Raw genomic sequence first — 24541 nt, forward strand, 5'->3', positions numbered from 1 at the left:
TCGGTACAACTTACGAAAATTCTGTCATTCATTCCACATATCAATGTTGTTTCATTAATACTGAATAAAACGAGACAAATTTCATAAAACAATTATGAAAATTTGTTGAAGTTATAACGCTTTTCCCAAAAAAGTCAATTCCTAAGTCAATGTATAAGAATAAGAGCATATTCTTTTCTTATACACACTGTTACTCAGTTACTCAGATTGAATTGACTTATGTATATACATACTTCTTGAAAGATACTAAGTTGAGTTTTTCCATTATAGAATTTGGCTAAGATTTAATTACATTCTTTGTTCATACTTCTTGGTATTCAAAATTTCAGTTAATTCTTCATTTTTTTGTTTCTTTTCTATTTATTCTAAAGCATGTGTTTTAATGTATGTATATATTTAATTTTTTTTTATGCCGCACTGAGAGAAATTTTTAGCACTTCAATTTTACATAACATTATTTATAATATTATTTAATTTCCTTTAAGCGTATAATTAGTCATAATTTCGTCACACAACATACTGTGAAAAAATCTTTAATATAATATTTTTTTTATCTTTTAAAACTTTACTTTTACATATTAATTTATTTCGTTTTTCTTCTTGTTGTTTTTTTTTAACTTCTTTCTCTTATTATTTTTAACCTCTAAATTTATTTATTTATTATCGATGCTGCTGACAGCTCCTGATGGGCTGCACTGAGACTCCTGAATCCACTTTTCCCATGTTTCCCTTGTACCAGTGTATTGAGATAGGGAAACGGCGCTTGAAGCGGCAAATATTTTTTATCAAATGTTTTTTAAGTTAGAGAGTTGAGACTTCCACACATGTTATATTTGACCAAAATATTTAGTGTACAAAATTTTATAAGGATCGGCCGACTATATCCTATAGCTGTCATAGAACGATCGAAATTGGCATAACTTTGGTGTTTTTTAAGTTAGTAAGATGGGATTTGGTACAGATTCTATTTTGGGAAAAACAAAATGATCTGCCAATTTTCATAAGGATCGGCCGACTATATACGATCCGCTATATATCTAATAATATAAGATGCGTGGCGCCACCTAGCGGACTGCGACTGAACTGCAAGGGTATATCAACTTCGGCTCCGCCTGAAGTTAGCTTTCCTTTCTTGTTAGATATAAAATTCAAATAACAAAATAACTTTGGCTAAAAACACTTGGGCTAAAACAAATATTGTAAGCTCTTTTATATTCTCTACAATCGAAACCAACATTATAGAACAAATTTCACGGTGCGACAGTGAAAAAACACTTGTGAATCGAGATAGTGTAGGTTGTTAATCTGGTCGAAGAGAACTCAAAAATATTTTTTTTATATTTTTGGAACCCTCCAATTTTTATTTATTTAAAAAAAAAACCGTTTTTCGGGACTTTTTTGCGCTTAAAAATTCCTGAACGCGTTTTTTTTCAACCGATTTCAAAATTTTTGCTGTTTTTCAATAGTTAAATGTTGTAGCTTTTCAAAAAAAATATATCTTCGATTTTGTTGAACAAAAAGGACAGAATGTGTACACCTGAAACTGAAGTTTTCGACTTTTATTCGTGTTTTTCGGATTTCGATGCCAGTTTTTCGGTACAACTTACAAAAATTCGGCCATTTTTGATACATGTCAATGTTGTCTCATTCATTCTGAATAAAACGAGACAAATTACATAAAAAAATAATGAAAATTGGTGAAGTTATAACGCTTTTCCCAAAAAAAGTCAACTCAACCTTGCGTGCGCTCCGGAGTACCTGTGTGTATAAGACAGGAATATGCTCTTCTTCTTATAGTGATCCCATGGTTTTATTGACTTTTTTTGGGAAAAGCGTTATAACTTCAACAATTTGTATTATTATACCCTTGCAGAGGGTATTATAATTTTGGTCAAAAGTGTGCAACGCAGTGAAGGAGACATCTCCGACCCTATAAAGTATATATATTCTTGATCAGGATCACCTCCTGAGTCGATATGAGCATGTCCGTCTGTCCGTCTGTCTGTCTGTCTGTCTGTCTGTCTGTCTGTCTGTTTGTCGGTTTCTACGCAAACTAGTCTCTCAGTTTTGGAGGTATCGAGTTGAAACTTTGCACACATCCTTCTTTTCCTTGCAGGTAGTATATAAGTCGGAACGGCCGGGATCGGTTGACTATATCCTATAGCTGCCATATAACTGATTGATCGGAAATGCCATAACTTTGGTGTTTTTTAAGTTAGAGGGGACTTTCCACACATGCTATGTTTGACCAAAATATCTTATGTACAAAATTTCATAAGGATCGGCCGACTATATCCTATAGCTGTCATAGAACGATCGAAATCGGCATAGCTTTGGTGTTTTTTAAGTTAGAAAGATGGGATTTGGGACAGATTCTATTTTGGGAAAAACAATCTGATCTGATAATTTTCATAAGGATCGGCCGACTATATACGATCCGCTATATATCTAATAAAATAAGATGCGTGGCGCCACCTAGCGGACTGCGACTGAACTGCAAGGGTATATCAACTTCGGCTCCGCCCGAAGTTAGCTTTCCTTTCTTGTTTTTTGATGAAATTTGTCTCGTTTTATTCAGTATTAATGAGACAATATTAATATGTGGCATAAATGACAGAATTTTTGTCAGAAGAAAGCAATATACTCTTATTTTTATACACATTGTTCCTCCGAAGCGCTCGCTAGGTTGAGTTGACTTTTTTGGGAAAAGCGTTATAACTTCACCAATTTTCATTATTTTTGTATGTAATTTCTCTCGTTTTATTCAGAATGAATGAGACAACATTGACATGTATCAAAAATGGCCGAATTTTTGTAAGTTGTACCGAAAAACTGGCATCGAAATCCGAAAAACACGAATAAAAGTCGAAAACTTCAGTTTCAGGTGTACACATTCTGTCCTTTTTGTTCAACAAAATCGAAGATATATTTTTTTTCAAAAGCTACAACATTTAACTATTGAAAAACAGCAAAAATTTTGAAATCGGTTGAAAAAAAACGCGTTCAGGAATTTTTAAGCGCAAAAAAGTCCCGAAAAACGGTTTTTTTTAAATAAATAAAAATTGGAGGGTTCCAAAAATATAAAAAAAATATTTTTGAGTTCTCTTCGACCAGATTAACAACCTACACTATCTCGATTCACAAGTGTTTTTTCACTGTCGCACCGTGTAATAGCTATTAGTCAAAGCAGTAAAAAAGGCTTAAGTAATAAATTATATAAAATTCGAAAACTTGTTATAATGTAAAGACCACCGGAATGTAAGGCAATCAACAGTCAACACGTGCCTGATTTTGAGGAATTAGTACCGGGTACACTGATGCTGAACGACTTTATTGGAATGGTGTCATTGGACAGAAAAAACCATAATCTTCAAGGATCCTTCATCATTGAGAATAGGAACTCTGCTGTCAAGATCGGGAAACACCTAAACACCTACAGAGCAGAAAAAATCACTACGGTAGACCCCGAACCCCGCTTTTCCATCTCTCGGCAGTAAATTCTACAATTAATGAAGTCCCCTCCCTTCAATTAATCACATCACTTCCTTAATGACATCGAGGGATGCCAGCAGAAGCAACAACTCCGACAGCGATCGTGGCAGCGATGGAGCAACTTATAAGTTTAGTTATTAATAGTTCAAAATCCAAACTTAAATAAATAAAACGTGTAAAGATTTAATTCTTTTTTTATGACGATCGAATACTAACACTGACCTATTCCTCTAAAGGTTAAAGTTAGTTAGTTAAATTTAATTTATTTAAAGTTAAATTTAATTTCTCAGGCATGAATCAGCCAAGAATCCGGCCGGATTTCGAATCCGGATTCCGGCGTGAAAATTGTCTCGAAATCACCCCTGATTCATACCTGAATTTCAGAGCGGAATCAGCCCCGAAAAGAAAGCATGATTCCGCGCTGAAAATCGTGGCTAGATCAGGTCGCATTCATGACCCAAAATCAAAGAAAAAAATATCCCCTTACAATCTCCTAATTTGATAATCATTATTTTTAATGTATTCGTTAAAAATTGCTGTTAATTAATGTTGTAAACTAAATTAATATGTCAAGTAACATTACATTATTATTATTGAAAACTATATTTAATAATTACTCACCCTTGGATTCGCACCTTAGTGCTTTTGAATACTGGACCTACATGTAAGCCTCTAAGCAATCAAGGAATCGCGCGTACTTAGTGACAGACTATAATATACCTCTACAAATTTGCATGTTTAAAACAATCTCAATTATTAAGAATGCCCATTTAAAAAAAATATTGAATATAACAGTTAATTTTGAGATTGCGATATTAAAAAAAAATTAAAGTAAACAAAAATCAACTCATAATAAAGACTTTTCCGCTTGGAATCGAACCCACGACCTTTCGATTAACAGGCAGATACCTTAATCATTGAACCATGGGGTCAAAGTTTTCCGCGCAAAAAATTTAGAATGACAGGAAAATATTAGTGATTTATAACTAATATCGAATATGCGTATTTTCAAACTCTAGCAGCAGAATTACTTCGCCTACTTTGATCCCAGGGGATCAAAGCATTTTGGGTCCCAGGGGGGTACCACTAGCATGGGTGGGTCGACCCTCCAAAGTTAGTGGGTCGTTCATACATTTGGACTCCATTGGGGCACTCTAAATGGGTCAAAACAGGATTTTTTGGAATTTGACCTTTTGGGTACCTACATGTTAAAACGAGGGACATCAGAATTCATTTAGAGGTATGGTCTCTTGAGCAAAGTTTCTTATTTTGATCTCTAGAATCCAAAAATCATATGTGCCTAAGCGATTTTTCAATCGACCCACCCTAATGTACATATATAAAAATCTAAAGGACTATATATAGAACCAATAAATAAATAAAATTTGTGTTTTTTTAAATAATATTTAAATTGAGCGAATACGCTCTATTATTATTTATATTATTATATATTTATAATTTATTTTTAGATAGCTTAATTGATTATAAAGATACGAGGGAAAGATTAATACCGAGTTAGTTATTCGGCTATATTTGGTAGCCTCCTCACGCTTACTAAAGCATGCGAAAAGAAAAAAAAGGATATGCGTAAATAAAAAGAAAAACGAAATGTTAACGATGTTAACGTTTCAAAGATAAAAAGTTCCAAAAATAGAATAATTTTTCACTTTCACGTCGTCCTGGTATTCCCCCATGTGGGGTGCAAACATCGGGATCCACTACGAATTGACTTCACTAGTTACACTAGCTTCACTATCAAGATGATATACCATATTTTTCTATTCATATTAAACCCGCCTTAGGAACACTTTAGTATGCACTTTTAGAACTTGAGAACTTTTTGTATGAGATGGCTAATTCGACGCTAAGATTGCCTACCTCATTCATGAGTTTAAGCGTCACATATTATTTACTATATTATACTATAATATACTTTATTTGTTATAAATTTAAATGGAAATAATTAATCTGATAAATTTTTATTTTGTACCTATTGATTTCTGCTTAATATCAAGTGTAAGAACATTTTAATTAATTGTGTTCAACGTACTTCCCCTTTAAATCTCAGTCCAGTGAATATGTATACCAACATCAACATTTTCGTCTTTGTTCGTAAATAATTTCATTGTACTAAAGGGTTATAGTAGTAGAAAGTCAAATAAGGAGATCACCATATTTTTTTTACAAATATCATCTGTGTGAAAAAGTCACAGCAACGCGTGTCCGGGTCAGCTAGTTTTTTTATATACTTAATATCGCAGTATTAAAATAAACTGTTATATTTAATAATTATTTTAAATAAGGATTTTAAATAATTGAGATTGTTTTAAGCATGATTGTTTAAGGGGGGTCTGGCGGCAAAAAAAAAATCGTTTTTTTTTTTATTTTTTTATAAAATTCTCCAGAATGTTGAGAATCTCCCAAATTTTCAAGTCGATTGGAATAAAAGTTTCGGAGATACAGTCCTGAAAAGGTGCACGCTCGAGGTCAGCTATATGCAGAGCGCAAACTTTAAACGCGTTTTTCTCAAAACTGTGTTTTTGAAATCGGTTGTCAAGATTTCTCGGAAACTACTAAGCTGATCTTGATAAAATTTTGCACAGGCCTTTGAGATACGATTATCTAGAACTTGAACGAAGGATTTTTATTTTCGTTGATTACAACTATTTAAAAAAAAAATGTTTGAAAAATTTCACCAAAATTTGAATTTTTTTGCAAAAAGGTGTCCCAAAAATCCAATTTTTGCTTGATTTTGTTTTCCTTCGTTCAGTTTCTAGTTTCAGGTCTGTACTAAAGGAAAATATTTGGGTTTTTCATTTTAGATGATTCTGTTAGAATTGTGCTGTCAACGCGAAAGCACCTTTTTTGCCAGGAGTCATGGCAAATTACGTCTCAATGGCTAACTGTAAAATATTTTTTTCTCAAAATTTCAGAAATTCATCTTTAAATATGTATATTTAATAATCCTAAAAGTTCCAATAAAATATTTCATTCTTTATATAAAAAAAAAATTTTTGAAAATAGGCCATTTTATGGGCCTACCAGACCCACCTAACCCCTTAAGCATTTGTAGAAGTATCCATGATTTTCAGCGCGGAATCATGCTTTCTTTTCGGGGCTGATTCAGTTCTGAAATTCAGGTCTGATTTCGAGATAATTTTCACTCCTGAATCCGGATACTTGAAATCTGATTATAGCGGAATATAAAATTCAAGGCCAAGAGGAAATTTCAGAATAAAATTCATGGCAGCTTGTTCTAGATTTCAGGGCAGATTCGTGGGTGATCAAGGGGACCCATGGGTGTTTCATAGGTAACAGGTACTGCAGTGTAGGAATTTAATAAATACACACGTAATATAAATTATATAAATGCACAAGCAATAGCGAACATTTACAAATTTTTTTATTAATATTACATAATTAATAATACATTAATAATAAATCATATAGCAGCTTATCGTATACACTCCTTGTTATAGAGTCATTTGAGCCAAATTGTCCAAGCGAATATTTGGGCTTGCATAAATTTTAGTTTAAAATCCATTCACAATTCAATTTTTTACTTGTGAGGGACAATGAATACACAATTTTTCCAAATTCAGGTTTAACTTGATTCTGCTAAGCTAATCAGCTTGGAATCACACTAATGTGATGCTTATCAGCAACATTATTATCTCGAAGGGATGATGGGCGTCGGTTTTTGGTATATTGCTGTTGTCATTGCCTAAAAGATCTAATGAAATCTGCATTTTTTTCTATTCAAGTATGCCATTAAGGGTAGTTCTTACTAAATCTAACTAAAAAAATGTCTGCACAGCCGCATAAAGAGGTACACATTATTGATAAAGCCCTCGTAATTTAGAAGTTCAAAAGGATTTTATTAAAAGCATATTTTTACACATAGGTATAGGAAATTAAAATGGTAAAATATATTATAACTAGCTGACCCGGACACGCGTTGCTGTGACTTTTTCACACAGATGGTATTTGTAAAAAAATATGGTGATCTCCTTATTTGACTTTCTACTACTATAACTATAACTCTACTACTACCCTTTAGTACAATGAAATTATTTACGAACAAAGACGAAAATGTTGATGTTGGTATACAAATTCACTGGACTCAGATTTGAAGGGGAAGTACGTTGAATACAATTAATTAAAATGTTCTTACACTTGATATTAAGTAGAAATCAATAGGTACAAAATACAAATTTATCAGATTAATTATTTCCATTTAAATTTATAACAAATAAAGTATATTATAGTATAATATAGTAAATAATATGTGACGCTTAAACTCATGAATGAGGTAGGCAAGGCAGACAGTCTTAAACTTTTAAATATTAATACCTATTTTTTTTAATTATAAATACTTTCAATTTAATTTAACTCCAATCGGTGCACAATGTTTTTGGTTAACCTGTCTTTACCTAACAGAAATAGATTCGACGGTTTCCAACACGTGATTTTTCAAATCTAAACCACAAATGGACATTGTTTGACCTTGAGATTTATTTATAGACATGGCGAAAGTAAAACCAATTGGAAACTGCAGCCTTTTGAAGGGTATGGTAGAATCTGATGGTATCATCGGAATACGTGGCAGCAGGACCACTTTTAAACTTCCACCAAAGGACCACCTTTAAACTTCCGAGCCGAAATGGTTGCTTCAAGAATGTTTCCGGTGATCTTTTTGATCACCAAACGCGTACCGTTACATGATTGAGGTGGATTCAAATTACGGAGGAGAACAATAGGGGAACCAATCTTTAATCGAAGATTATGTGGTGGCATTCCAGGGATATCTAAAGAGTTTAAAAATTCAATCGGAAAATTTACACTTTCGATTTCATCAACAACAGTATCGATTGATTTAAAAGACATCAGATCGCCTGGTAACAACTGTTGCATCTGGAAGTTAATTTCGTCCACATCAACGTTTTTGGCTGCCAAATTCGCCCGTTGACTAAGCCATTCATGATTCAAATACATAATTATTCTGTATATTCAGGAAAATACTCTGAATCAATTCATTTTTATCCTAAAAATCAGTGCAAAAATTGTCTGGTAGTTTAATGCATTGCGTATTTGGTTGCAGTTCTATTTTACCGTTTCCCATATCTAGTTATAATATGAATTCAATTTACACTTCAGTCTAAGTAACACGTGGCCGGCTATGCTAACACCAAAAATTTAAAAAGTGTAAATAATTGAATTTTACGGTATTTCGTTCACTACAAAATAAATTCAATTAAATTTATAGCGCCAACAACACATGGTAATTATGCTGTTAAAATGTAGCTTATATGACACGTTCGTAGATTTACCATAGCAGCGCCATCTATTGATTACTTACTCAACCCAGTCGAAAGGTAGAGTCATCTGTTAGAATCATTTGGAGTTAACAAATAATTGTGACTGTCAAATAATAACAGACAAATAATTAGTAATAAATTAAAATTGCGACTATAATTTGAGATTTAAACTATCCTATCTCTCAAGTTGGATCGAACTGAACATGGTGTGCGAATTTTATTATAATCGGTTAAGTGGTTTAGGAGTCCATTGAAGACAAACATTGTGACACGAGATTTATATATATTAAGATAAGAGAAGACAAGAGAGGAAGGCTAACTTCGGGCGAAGCCGAAGTTGATATACTTGATGGATAGTTGATGATGTAGATAATATATTCTGGTCAAATATAACATGTGTGAAAATTTCCAACCCTCTAACTTAAAAAACACGAAAGTACTGGCATTTCCGATCAACCGATCCCGACCGATCCCAGCCGTTCCGCTATAGGATATAGTCGGCCGATCTATATTTCGGATTGGATTTGGTTGCCAAAAATGGAATCCGTAGAAAATCCCATCCGTCTAGCTGAAAAATAAACAAAGTTATGTCAATTCCGATCATTCAGTTATATGACAGCTATAGGATATAGTCGGGCGATCTTTATGAAATTTTGGAATGTCCCAACCATCTAACATAAAAAACACCAAAGTTATAGCATTTCCGATGTATCAGTTACATGACACCTATAGGATATATTCGACCGATCCCGGACGTTCCGACTTATATACTGCCTGCAAATAAAAGAAGGATGTGTTGAAAGTTTCAAGTCGATAGCTCTAAAACTGAGAGACTCAATCCCCAAGCATCTTTAAAAATAGCAAGGTTGTGCCACTTCCGATCATTCATTTAAATGGCAGCTGTAGGATATAGTCAGCCGATCCTTATGAAATTTGGCAAATCGGATTACTTTCAAAATGGAATCCGTAGAAAGTCCCATCATTCTAGCTTAAAAAACTCCAAAGTTATGCCAATTCCGATCGTTCTATGACAGCTATAGGATATAGTCGACCGATCCCGGCCGTTCCGACTTATGTATATGCTCATATCGACTCAGGAGGTGATCCTGATTAAAAATATATATATACTTTTAAGGGTTGGAGATGTCTCCTTCACAGCGTTGTACACTTTTGACCAAAATTATAATACCCTCTTCAAGGGATATATCTGCAGATGGAATATTTTTCTTTATTCGCATTTTACTCCTACCCGAACTCCGACCCGATCCGTCAATATCGTTCAGAAGTTATTCAAAAAATTCGATTTTTACAGCTCTTTCCAAATGAAGGCAGTTTGTCCCTCTGTTTGTCTGTTTGGCCAATTTTTTTCTTGGCTATCCTGAAAATATGAGCAGCCTTTGTTTTAAAATTCTTTAAAATGCCTTAGATATTTTAAGGAATTAAAAATTTAAAACAATTTGTTAATTACCAATTTTTTAATTGGTAATATTTACAATTTGTTAAAATTAATTATTTAGTTAAATAACTATTAAATATTCTTATATAAAAAAATACATGAATATTAATAAATTAATTAATTAGTAGCACAGTGCTACAAAAAAATTCAAAAGTGATTGAGCTTTTAAAGTGACATAGTAGGAATTGTTTATCTGGTCGAATATAACACAAAACCGTGTATGAAATTCAACCTTGCGAGCGCTCCTGAGTAACAGTGTGTATAAGAAAGGAATATGCTCTTATTTTTATCCATTGACTTATGAATTGACTTTTTTTGGGAAAAAAATTATAACTTCAACAATTTTCAAACCGGTTTTTGAACAACAAATCAAGATTTTTAGGGTGTTAAAATTATTTTATACTCGTGTTATACTCGACCAGATAAACAATTCCTACTATGTCACTTTAAAAGTTCATACACTTTTGTTTTTTTTTGTAACATTGTGTAATCTATAACTAGGGGTCGGGTTTTTTCGGGACTACCCAAACTGGTGCGGTATACGGTTACCGTGAGGGCTATTAACGCCATCTTGTAGCATTTCTTGAATTTTCTTTTCTACTTCTTGTCTAAGCGATGCCGCATATAGGTAGTGTTTTCCTTAAGCTGGGGTATCAGAGGAAGATCTAATTTCTCCTACAACTCTGGTTGTGTAAGTTAGTTTAGTTTCGGGGTCTGCGAATAGGTTTTTATGGGCACTTGTGACACTCTTCATTATTGCTCTTTGAGTTTTTGTCATTTCTATAGTGTGTTCGCGCTTTTCATCAATGTGGCACGTTGCCACTGGCAGAAACAAAGGCAACAAGGTCGGAAAGGAAGGAAGTGAGGGAAAAGGAGCGGAAAAAGATTGAGTGTAAGAGGTCGAGTACACGAAGCAACCTAACCCCAAACTGATGACGTAACAGAGCCATAAGCAGAGTCGGCTAAAGCAGCAGTTACCACAGCAGCCAAGCGTGGGACTCACTTCTTTTGTTGCCGGTGTGATCTCACAGATCCTATTCTTCCACTCCGCACGCCCCGCAGCGACCCGAATTCAGCAAAAGACCCCGATAAAAGCAATCACGAACTAGGATGTGAGAAGTATCAAAGCGTTGGATCAATTAAAATTAGGATTTTGCTAGAGATAGTTATTTAGGGTAATTTCTACTTTTATTTAGTTTAAATGTAACTGCACATGGACCACACAACCGCCACCAGCCTTCACTTGCAACGATAGAAGCAAAATTTTTACAGAAATCTGCATCTTCGATGGGCCCAAAGAACTTGCATCGCCGGAAACGAGCGTAAGTCCTTAAAAAGAAACTGTGTGTTTATATATATATAAATATGTCATATAATAGTGAATGCGGTGACAATTGGTACATATGACAGATAGGCTAAAGTAAATTAAGATGAATTTTTAGCATTATTTCTTTTGTTCTTTAATTTTGATTTCCTTAGTTTTCTTTTGAGATTCCTTATTTTGATATGGCGATAAGGTGTATGAAGTGTATTTTGATTTAATTTAGTAAAGAAAATGTATATTATAATGGAATAGAAGAGTATTATCTGGGTTTGGGGCTTATGGTGATGCAGTTTTCAGGAAGCTCCGAAATTGCTTGAGTCTGTAGAGTACATAACTCTAGGGATACCAAATAGGTTCACGGCGAGGTATCAAGGCAGGGAGGGTAAAGACGAGGGGAGCGTACAACATCTCAGCCTCCTGATCGAAGCGAAAGTTTTCCTGATCCTCAGTCCGTTTCCAACAGGTCTCAATTCAAATATTTGCCCGATCATTATCGAACAGTGAAGTGCACTTAAATAACACAGGCCGACAATTTCCAACTTTTTTTTTCCTCCACGCATAATTTTACCTGCTTCATAACCTTTAGGCTGCCCTGAACCAAAGTCCAGAACAAACATAGGTTCTATCACCCACAGTTTCCGCGGTACACCTATGAGAAGAAATTGATCAAATTTTACCATATATTGAATTATGTAGGCCGTGTAATGGCGATGACCATCATTGTTTCTAGTACATATCATTTGTGAAATGTATGTGTACCAACTAAAATTAAAAAATGTTATCTAGCAGTTACCGTATCTTTGGAATACTCATCCAAAGTTGAAATCTCAGATTTTCAACATTAATTTTTGGTCTTCTATGACTTTTCCCCAAACATTTTCCTATGGAAGATTTTTATTTTCTTATTGAAATCAGTAGATCATACTATGTTTTAATTTTGGATTTATCTAAAAACTCCAAATAATTTTATTGCATTTATTATAGGTGGTTAAACAATATTTTCTTCAATTAAATTGGGGTTTTAATCTCATACTGATTTCAATAAGAAAATAAAAATCTTCCATAGAAAAATGTTTGGGGAAAAATCATAGAAGACCAAAAATTAATGTAGAAAATCTGAGATTTCAACTTTGGATTCAGTGGAGCTTAAAGGTTATGGAGCAGGTGAAATTATGCGTGGAGATTTTTTGTTGTTGGCCTGTGTAATTATTAGAGTAGAGTGTTGTTATGTAGGAAGCTAGGAAGAACCCACACCGCTTCGACGAGTTTAGAACCGAGCAATGCGAGAAGTACACGCCCCCGAAACCTCCTACGCACCGTGGGCAAAGACGAACCGTCGATCCCAGGGTAAATACCGATAGTAAGCCCCTTCGCAACCAGGTTTTCCTTAAAGATGTGGTAAAGCGAAAGGGAACAACAGCGTACGAATACTTGCTCTTGCTAACTACAGTAACTATCCTGTAGTAGATTTAGTTTTAAATTTTTATTAAATCATTCCGCATGTAGGGCTCTACATCTCTCTATTCCTTGATCGCGATCCCTCTGAACTGGTACTGGAGGGATCACGGCGTTAAATTTGGAGCCTGGTTTTTCACTAGGTTCAATTCCTTTGGGAGTGCGTTGTTATCGTTTTTTTAACGGCATTTTACACTTCCGAATCGCGATGTTTGGGGTTTTTCTTTATAATCTTTACTTTCGGGGTGTTAACAAGAACACAGTTAAAAAAAAAACAAGTTTATAAAACAAGAATTAAATCTTTTCACGTTTTATTTATTTGAGTTTGGATTTGAACTGCATTGTGTTGTTGGTAGATGCACTTGCCATTGGGTTCACTGAGATTGCCAAATACTTTGGTGTTTTCTTTCTTTCGTCTTTCGAACGATCGCAAGCATAATCAATGATTACTAAGCGCACATGTCTTTCGATCTGTGTGACCCTTATTGGTGCCACGGCATCATATTGCGTCCGGTGTTTGAGGCAATCGATGTGGTTGCGTAAGCTCTATTGCGGTTGTTGTTAGGAACTTTTGCACGTTTGACTGGACTTTTTGCCCAGACAGAGAAAAAAGTCTTATATCGACTCAGAAGGTGATCTTGATCATGAATATATATACTTTATAGGGTCAGAGATGTCTTCTTCACTGCGTTGCACACTTTTGACCAAAATGATAGTAACCTCTGCAAGGGTATAAGAATTTAATTCCTCCAATTTCTCCTGCCGCGTAGTGAATCGATCGCGCAGACGTTTCTCCATTGACTTGAGGTAGAATGGTAGAGTCGTCGGTCTGCATCGCGGCCGTGACCTTCTGATGCAGGACCTCCATTTCCTGAGACGTCACCTCTGCTCGTCTCCGCAGCATCCTCTCCCTCTGCTTGACGCAGCAGGTCCAGTAGCTTCAGGTCCAGACTCCATTATGAGTATCCGTGGGACTTTTAATACTGATCACAACACCAAACCGGGATGCACGTCAGGCTCACCAATGTAACGTTACCAGCTTATTAGTAGCGGCTAAATTAAACAATTTTGATTCCAATTTCCAATGTTTTATTATAAGCTCACCAATGTAACGTTACCAGCTTATTAGCAGCGGCCAAATTAAACAATTTCGATTCCAATTTCCAATGTTTTATTATAGGTTTAATTTAAGCCTAATATACGAGGTGTGTTCAAAAAGTAAGGTGACTTTTCAAATTTCACGGGCAACATATTTTCGATTAACGATTTTTTTGTTTTGTTATGTTGGTACACTCTTCCCTAACATCTGTACCAAGTTTCAATGGAATCCCCTCTTTTGTTTGGTTGTGAGAGGCGTAAAGGTTACAGGTTGTTTGGCGTGCTCGGCGATTTTTCGCTATTTTTGACCAAAAGAACCGTCACATGAGCATCGCTCTATAGCTGTTGAATGACGTCAACGATGACCCAGATTTACTCAAAAGGGTCATAACTGGTGACGAATCATGGGTATATGGTTATGATATCGAAACCAAAGCCCAATCGTCCCAATGGAAGAGCCCAGGTGAGCCAAGACCGAAAAAGCACGCCAAGTTCGATCAAATGTCAAAGTTTTGATCACTGTTTTCTTCGATTACCATGGCGTGGTGCATCAGGAGTTCTTACCATATGGTCGTAAGGTCAATACACAGTATTACCTGAAAGTTATGCGCCGTTTGCGAGAAGCAATACGAAAGAAACGTCCAGAATTGTGGAAAAACAATTCATGGCTTTTGAATCACGATAATGCCCCTGCTCACTCATCTTTGCTTGTGAGAGATTTTTTGGCCAAAAACAACACCACAATAATGCCTCAGCCACCATATTCACCGAATTTGGCCCCATGTGACTTTTTCTTGTTCCCAAAACTGAAGAGACCTATGAAAGGACGGAGATTTGCAACGATTAAAGAGATAAACCCTGCATCGCTGCAAGAGCTCAAGGCTATACCGAAAAGTGCTTATGGGAAGTGCTTTGAGGATTGGAAAAACCGTTAGCATAAGTGTATTGTATTTGAGGGGGATTACTTTGAAAGGGACAACATAAATATTGATAAATAAATTAATAGTTTTTCTTGAAAATACAAAGTCACCTTACTTTTTGAACACACCTCGTATGCCGCTCCAATCAATAATGAATAACAACAAGTGCATAGCTAAGAGCTTGCGCAGTTCTACCAAAGCTCCCAAAAGGGAGCATGCGCTATAAATAACAACAAAGCGCATGCGAAACTGGGAGACAAACAGACAAGAATAAATGCTGATAACAACCGCTGCAGCTAAATATTTTATGATTATTATACTCTTGCAGAGGGTATTATAATTTTGGTCATCTCCGACCCTAAAGAGTATATATATTCTTGATCAGGATCACCTCCTGAGTCGATAGCATGTCCGTCTGTCTGTCGGTTTCAAAACCGTACAAAACTAGTCTCTCAGTTTTAGAGCTATCGAGTTGAAACTTTGCACACATCCTTCTTTTCGTTGCAGGTAGTATATAAGTCGGAACGTCCGGGATCGGTCGATTAAATCTTACACTTGCCATTTAACTGATTAATCGGAAATGCCATAACTTTGGTGTTTTTAAGTTAGAGAGTTGAGACTTTCTACACATGTTATACTTGACCAAACTATCTTATTTACAAAATTTCATAAGGATCGGCCGACTATATCCTATAGCTGTCATAGAACGATCGGAATTGCCATAACTTTGCTGTTAATTAAGTTAGAAAAATGGGGCTTGGTACAGATTCCATTTTGGGCAAAATAATTTGATTTGCCAAATTTCATAGGGATCGGCCAACTATATCAAATAGCCGCCATATAACTGAATGATCGGAAATGGCACAACCCTAACTGCAAGGGTATATCAACTTCGGCTCCGCCCCATTTAAGCTTTTCTTTCCTGTTTTTAAATTATGTTGATGGTGGCTGCTTCGTTACAGTTAGTCTTTTTGCGGACGCACTTGAGAGCAGAACATATTTTTATATTGTACCTTAAGATCATTGTCAAATCGTACACAATAAATTTAAATATTGAAAACCGCAAATTCCACTCACATTATAACTAGGTAGAAGAGGGAAAAAGATACGAGAATAATTCACAGGAACCTAACTGTTTAGTCTGAGCACCAAACTGATGGGTATAACAGAAGTATTTCTCAGGAGAGGGTGCACCTTGCCCTCATGAAGGATAATGGTATGTGTATATGCATTACATTTTTTATTTACTGAAATAAAAGCTGCAAGACAAAAGACTATGCTCACAGGAATCACGTTGTCTTTGGTTAGTGACGTTAAGTGAAACGTATGCTCGCCGATGAGGTGAGTGATTGAGTTAACCAGCTCATTGTTTATTGCCTTACTTAAGTAAATGGAAAGCAGCTTGAATATGGGGTTCTGTAAGAAGTGGAGCCTATCTTCTAACAATCACGAAGAAGTGGAGCCTAACTTCTTCGGCATTGTTCAGAAGGGCACAATTTTTTATATAAGGTTTTGGGTTCTTTTAGGTTTAAAATAAAGCTTACTCTTTACATTTGCATTCTTATCAAAATTTCTTACAAGCAGTTAATACAACTCCTCATGTGAGGGTGTCTGGTAACAGATTCCGATATGGTTATTTCTCTGCTAGGGATGCTGGCTAATCGTGGTCTGAGGGGTAAAAGAACAGTTCTCTCCATCAAATTACCCCTAGGTGGAAAGCATATGTTAAGAGAATTAAGTTCGAGAGAAATTCCGACGCTAGTATGCGAACTCTAGGGAAACTGGGCTTACCGTGCCTCGCGGGATATTCCACGGCGCTCTCTTTCCCGTCTATTTGTTGGATTAACCACGGAGAATAATTTTGGTGATTATGGTTATAAGAGTATTTCACCCTTTCTACGAACTTACTGGCGAAAACACCAGTGGGAGGGTTCTCCAAAAACCATCATCAGACCATCTCAAGCAAATAATCAAGTTAGAGAACTCTACACCATTAACTATCCGCATATCAAAAAGACTGACTGGGAACTAGGCAATATACCAACTTAATTCTTTAAGCTGATTTCAGTAATTTCAGTAGACTCATTTATTTTTCACGCACTGGATTTGCTTTTAGTGATTTTTAGAAATAGAAACTGTAGCTTTTTGTGCCTGAAATTTCACCCACAATGTCATCCACCTTGGTTTACTAAGAAACTTTGAAGACTTCATAACAAAAAATCTAGCATATAAAAGTTTTTTAAACAAGGACCCTCACTCCATTATTCTGAATATGCATCCGTACCTAACTACTTTATTTCCCGCAATCTTTGTTATCAATCATATATATCTCAATGCAAACAGAATTTTTCAACTGATCGTAATTCATTCTTCTCTTTTGTTTATACTATAATGACCCTTGAGCGGGGACTTTAATGCCAAGGTACGACGAGAAGACACCACCGTCGACCCCATTGCTTGGTGCCACTGTAGGGCGACTTCATCTACATAAGACCACCTCGAGCAATGGGCTCAAATTAAGAGGGTTTTGGAGCAGCGTATAATATGGTAGTTCGTAGTACTGGATTTTCACATCGACTGACAAGAAATAAGATCGACCATGTTATCGATGTGAGGCACGCATCGAGGTGCGATCCTGTCGACATTGACTCCCACCAATGTCTTGTTGCGGCTAAGATTCGTACATGATTAAGTGTGGCGAATATTACACGTCGAAGTACTTTAGGAAGGTTGAAAATCGGAAAGCTGCAACACAACACGGGAAGAATGCATTAAGATGTTGTTGAAGATACTTAAATCTTAAAACATTCCAAATGCGATAAGTGAGCGCACATATCTAACTCCCCGTGAGACACTGAAAAGAAAAGCGTTCAGACGTAACATACGACAGACGAAAAACAGGAAAGATGAGAGTATTTCCTTCACTATCCAACGTGGCATTCTGAAAAGGTGGCTTCTAAGAGTGTAATATTCAATAACACCAAAATCCAAGATGATCCAGGTTTCAGCAAGTATCCCACTGCGTGGGTCATTTCAGTCCAGTGCTTTTCACTACGATTACATCTGAAAGAACCAAACCAAGGAGTCCAGGCAGATGAGGGGCATCAGCCCTCATAAAGGACCAAGGACAACTGGCGTCCGAGGAGTCCATGCTCTTCAAAGATATGATACCAGATAAGTTTCAATGAAATATCTATTAAAAGAATGAAACAAGAAAGGAAAGCTAACTTCGGCCGAAGCCGAAGTTGATATACCCTTGCAGTTAAGGCTGAACCATTTCCGATCGTTCAGTCATATGGCGGCTATAGGATATGGTCGGCCAATATGAAATTTGGCAGAACAAATAAGATTGCCCAAAATGGAATCCGCAGAAAGTCCCATCATTCTAACTTAAAAAACAACAAAGTTATGCCAATTCCGATAGTTCTATGACAGGTATAGGATATAGTCGACCGGGCGTTCCGACTTTACCGACTGCCTGCAAATAAACACTACCCTCTAACTTAAAAAACACCAAAGTTTTGGTACTTTCGATCAATCAGTTATATGGTAGGTATAGGATATAGTCAACCGATCCCAGACGTTCTGATTTATATATTGCCTGCAAACAAAAGAAGGATGTGTGCAAAGTTTCAACTCGATAGCTTTAAAACTGAGAGACTAGTTTGCGTAGAAACAGACAGACGGACATGCTTATATCGACTCAGGAGGTGATCCTGATCAAGAATATATATACTTTATAGGGTCGGAGGTGTCTCCTCCGACACCATCTGCAAGGACGCCTTTCCCTACACTAGGAAAAATTCGTATGAACAAGAATACTCAGCCTCAGGTCCTCGACAAGGAAGAGGCCGTGCCCAACCGCCCATTGCGCCTATAGAAAGTTTATCGAATTTGTGAGAGAAAGTTCCAGAAATGAATCCATTTTTTTTGAGAAAGTTGGATTCATTTATTGTGCTGCAGATAAATAAAAAGTTACGAATTAATAATAATTTTCTGGAACTTTCTCTCAGTGAATCGTTTATGTGACGTTACTGGGTCACCAGGAAATTCATTGCACTAAAAACTAAATTTAAAAAACCTGGCTTAAATTGAATATGATCACAAATCATTTAAAATTAATTGATTCAGGGGAACTTGGACAAAATGTTCTCAATTTATGTTTATTCAATACAGAACTATTTTCATATGTGTAAATCTTGGCTTATGAAGTTATGATAAAGCATGCAAATCTTCGTACATTAGAATGAAAAACGTGTCTAGTCTTTCTATTAGGAACGTTAAAATTTAAACGTGTTTTTAAATGCTGGCTGTGTACCATAAATAGTACAGTATCGTTCTACGGTTTATTAATGATGGTAAGTTGATTTATAAAAGTCTACTATGATAAGAGGGAGGTGAAGATTTGCATCCCAGTTAAGTCTCCTAAGGGCGAAAGTAAGAAATTTTTTTTATTCACATTCTATGTGATCTGGGTGTACTCCGTATTGAGGACTCCAGACACACGATCCATACCTTAGAATCGGACGGACCAATGATGTCTATAAAGTTATTGTTAAGTACGGGTCATTAAATTCTTTTGACCATCTTTTAATAAAACTGGATTTGACGATAGTGAATTTATACTGAAAACAAAGCTTAACGTCATCAGCGTATATAAGTACAAGTGAAATAGTTAAGGCAAAGGGCATGTCGTTAATAAACAGTGTAAAAAGTAAGGGTCCAAGATGGCTTCCTTGGGGCACCCCAGATGTTGCGCGGACTAAACGCGAGGTAATATCATTAAAAAAGACACAGATAAAAACAGGGTTCTTCCAGCTAAGTAAATCGAAATCCAGATAAGGAGGTCAGTTGAGAATCCCAACAGACTGAGTTTACTTATAAAAAGCGAATGGTTAACAGAGTCAAATGCTTTACTGAAGTCGGTGTAAATTACCTTTGTTTGTAAGCCATTCCCGAAACTATCCGCGCCAAAGGAATAAGTTGGTAGTGGTAGAGTGGTGTTTCATGAATCATGTTGGCACGGAAATATTGAACTACATAGGTCTTGCAAATGTGGAGTGATAAGTTTTTCAAAAAGCTTTGGTATTGCTGATAATTTAGAGATGCCTCTATAATTTGCAACGTCGGATTTTTCCCCTTTTTTATGCAGGGGAATAATGTAAGATTTCTTCCACATAAAGAGTAAGATCGAAGTCTCTAGCGACAGATTAAAGAGTTTAAGGAGCCTGGTACTCCATCAAGCCGGGCGAATACACGGGCTTGACCTTGAGGAGATCCGATAATACACCACTTTGATCGAAAGATGGACCAAATATAAGGTTGGGTAATTGGATATTATTATATTGGAGGTGTTCTATCACATCTAAAAGGGTGTACCTACTTGGAAAAACTTCGGAGCTTAAGAACTCCGGCTTTAGCCAAGTTTCTGTAAAGACTATAATGGGTAAAGGAAGAACTATTATGCGTTTAGCTTAACAATATATTTCAAATACGATTAACAAATAATCAAATAAGATTGCATATATATGTAACGATTAAAATATTAAAATGTCTGAATTTTGCGATGCATTTTGCTTCTTGTTTGCAATCCTGGAACCAAATTGTATAGCCTTTTTTTAAAAAAATGCAACATCTGTCAGCCCCAATCTATATCCGTACAATCTTAACAGTAATTTGTCTCCGATACCTTCAGGAAAAGCAAAGCAACATTTTTGATATGGTTCCAAAGATCTTACAAATGCTACAAAGTTTTCTTCTAGGAAACTGGCACGAGCTGTTTTTCCGTTGTCTGCAATGACACGATCATCTCTAGCTAAATTTCTAGCTGTTTTGACCGCATTTTGGCGGACTGCTTCATTACCATGACAACGAGTATAAGAATTACGATGGCGAGTATATCCACCAAATAACTCATCCGCTCCACTACCTATAATGGCGACTCTAGACGTTGAACTAGAAGAATGCGATGCGAACCAAAACTTTCATCTAATATCTTTTGGAGTGGATATATCAAGTGTTTAATATGTGTAGAAAGGATGTTTGTCAATTCAGACCGAGTTACATTGACTTCCAAGAGCGTCCAGCACCGTCCTGGACAAATGCGCTTTAACTCATTAACAGATTTTAAAGAAGTCTTCCGGTCCGGAACACTCCAAGCTTGCTCAAAAGTACCTGGACCGGAGATACGTTCAAACGCAACATTTATAAGCTATATTGTTTCTTCTATTGGAAGTAATTTGTGAGATAAAAACGCCAAAATAGTACAATCGATTCCGCCGGAAAATAAAATACAAATTTTAGCATATCTGCATTCAGTTGGTTTACTTTTTAGACAAACACAACAAAATGGGGGCTTACTTTTAATACGAGCATTAACCGAGGCACATAGAAATATATCCAGATTGTCGAGAGCCAGCTTTATTTGAGGTTGGCTTATCAAGTTATCATACAATGTTTTAAAGTTGTCGCTATAATCATATTTATAGAATTCGTAGCATAACTGCGTTTCATGACTTAGTAGCCAAGAAGGCGATATGATTTTCTTCACTTTTGTTTGCCAATTCAGTGTTAGATCAAGAATGCGAATAAGTTGTCCCGTATATTCGTTAATTGGTTGCCATGGGTATAGTACACATGATGATAAATCATTAACTCGTATTTGATAAAGGCCCAAGGGAGGCAATTCAATTGAAGACAATTGTTCTTTGCTATAATGACGCGAGGTACTTAATATGTTTAACCCAGACTGATGGCGTTTAATAATTAATGAATTTCTTCCTAATGTATCACGTGCAAAGTATAACATTTGATTGAGCTTATTATAAATAATTAAACAAAAAGGTCCTTCCAATACTTTGACTAGGGATACTAAATCTTCATGGGTATGGCATTCGGAAATGCTGTTCGCCAACAATGTTGTATCTGACATAGACAGCGATTTGTTAATATTGTATAAATCTCCATTAAACAATATTATAAAATCATTTTTAGCCACGGGTTGTTTTTGCAATTTTTCTCCCTGTTGCCATAGCACAAAACCAGCAAAAAATATAAATCCAGAATCATGATTCAATAATATTTCGTTATGCGCATCTGGACCACGATTCTTCATGGGTAAATTAAGTGAATTATACATTTTCCAAAAATGTATTTTGCTGTTTAAAGATACAGTACAAAATATGCCGCACATGTTTAAGAGACAAGAAAAACCAATCATAGAACCTTTATAATATAGAGATGATACATCGAATTTGACTATTAGAAAACTATAAGAATACAGTAGAAAGAATACAGTTAATAAGGGGGTTTGCATTATTGGGTCTGATGGTATTACTTGAAGCGATGCCACAGAGGACGTATCAGACAATTGCTCATTTATTCTGAGATGTTCGGTAGCCAAGCCAGAGATAAAAGCGGTTGCATAATTGTCGGCTGAGTAGGATGAAGATTATTCGCCACAAGCACTTCACTAAAAGAAGATTTCTAAAGACTACTAATATGTGTGTCGAGCGCACAGATTTGGTCAATGATTTTACGAAAACTGTTGATCAACTCCTTGAATCCTTTTAAAGTCTGTCTCGTGATATATTGAATAATTTGTTTATTAATATTTTTTGGGTTCATTATTGACGTGCCTTGAACCACTGTACCAGGAAACAGAAAAAGGGAGATTAAAGAGAGCGAATAGTGGGATTTAGTAAACTGCAAAGAATAGAGATAAGAATCTCTATTGAGCGAGAATAGAAGCAACACCGTAAAAGAATGAAGATGCAGAGCAGGGTTATGTTTGGAAGAAAATTAATCAAATTATTATTTTACGGATGTTCAAAATGCAAAAAAAGAAAGGAAGTTTTGAAAGATCTGGTTATCTAAATATTTTCTGTCTCGTTCATTTGAATAGCCTGTTGGAAATCCACAAACTGCAAGCTTCACCAGTGTATTTTAAAGCCTTACAATATCTATAAATTATTTTCATCTCTCCAATTGCTACCCATTTAATCAATTGTTATTAGAGGGTCGTTTAAGAAAAGAACTGGTTCTGCTCTTTAGAGGGTCGTTTAAGAACAGAACTGGGTCGGAGATTTCTCTTACTGACAACGCCATACTATCATTTTTTTTTTTTTGGTTAGCCGCTGTGCCGCATTGTACCTTTTTATTTATTGCGTCATTTTCATCTGCGTCTTCTCACTAACTTCTCATTTACGCGTGAATAACAAAACTAAAACTAAAAACAAGAAAGGATGGCTGTCTTGAAAGCAAGCTGAAAACAAGAAAGTTTGGCATTAATTTCTTGAATTCGTGACGTCACTTTCTTTTTAGTTGTGTTTGCGTCGCCCGCTCTTTTCGCGTCGCTCGCTCTATTCGCTTCGCCCGCTCTCGTGCATTCTAATTCGGTCTTCAACCGTTTATTTATCTTCAATATATAAACCAAATCATTTAAATAAATTGTATTCCTACATAGAAATTTAAAGGTGCTTGATTTTTTATATAAGTCAATATTTAGAACATTAAATAAAGCTCCCGAAAACGCTCGGTAACAGAACATTTGGTGAACCCCAATTGGTTACAATATTTTCCATTGAAAATTTGAGTTGTGCAGTCTAAAATATATAAATATAAACAAATTAAAAAAACATTATTTGGTTTCTGATTTTTGCGCGAAATATTAGCATTTGTTGACATACACACATACGCTGTTTGCAGAGTGCTACAATCGCTCATACATATATTACCCCCTCATATAGAAGTTGCACAGGTGGTCGTGAGCTGACAATAAATACACGACCTAAAATAATATTTTTGTTGCGAAAATGAATCCTTTTTTCGATTGTGTCTCTCCTGGAAGGAAAGTATTCCTGCAGTGCAAAGTACAGTTGTCCTTTTCGGAGACCCTCAAGGATTGCTGTCCTCCCTGAAAGCAGTGAAGAAATTTCCAGAGGCGATGATAAATGTGCGGCTTAGCGAATTGGAAGGCATCTTCGCGGATTTCAAGAGCACACTCAAGGAACTTTCCGAGCTGGATGTTTCAGAACTCAGGAGCGATCTGCGCGTCAACTTCAACGATGCGGCGAGGGAGGCATGATTCATCCTGGGAGAGATTATGCGACGCTCCAGTTTGTTGCCGGCGAGTTCGACGCTGATCAACGCAACTTCTGCCACCAATTTTTATGCGTCGTTCGGCAAAACTTTCCAGGCTTTCCACTGCCATTTCCCACTTTTAGTCGAGGTTATGCGGAGTAGATTGATTTCCGGCCATTGCTCTCGACCATGGTGGACACAAACGCATTCATAAGTCGGGTCGAGAAGCTTCAACGGTTGCGGTCTTGCCATCGAGAAATTGCTTTGGAGACTGTTGGGTCGATGGAGCTCACTGACAAAAAGTATGACGACGTTAGCAGCTCCAATCTAAACAAAAGGTTTATTAATGCAGGCTTATTTTTCAAGCTCATGTTGAGATACTGCATCTGGGGGCCGT

General features: G+C 36.0%; 1 protein-coding gene and 1 pseudogene across 11 annotated transcripts in view; both read right to left on the reverse strand.

The window, feature by feature from the left end:
• The window catches only part of LOC6502768 (transcription factor SOX-6), a 437528-nt gene that overhangs the window by 163621 nt on the left and 249366 nt on the right, over nucleotides 1-24541 (reverse strand). The window lies entirely within an intron of this gene.
• Nucleotides 20525-22295, reverse strand: LOC26515548 (annotated as a pseudogene).

Source organism: Drosophila ananassae (assembly GCF_017639315.1).
Source record: "Drosophila ananassae strain 14024-0371.13 chromosome 4 unlocalized genomic scaffold, ASM1763931v2 tig00000054, whole genome shotgun sequence".
NCBI lineage: Eukaryota > Metazoa > Arthropoda > Insecta > Diptera > Drosophilidae > Drosophila > Drosophila ananassae.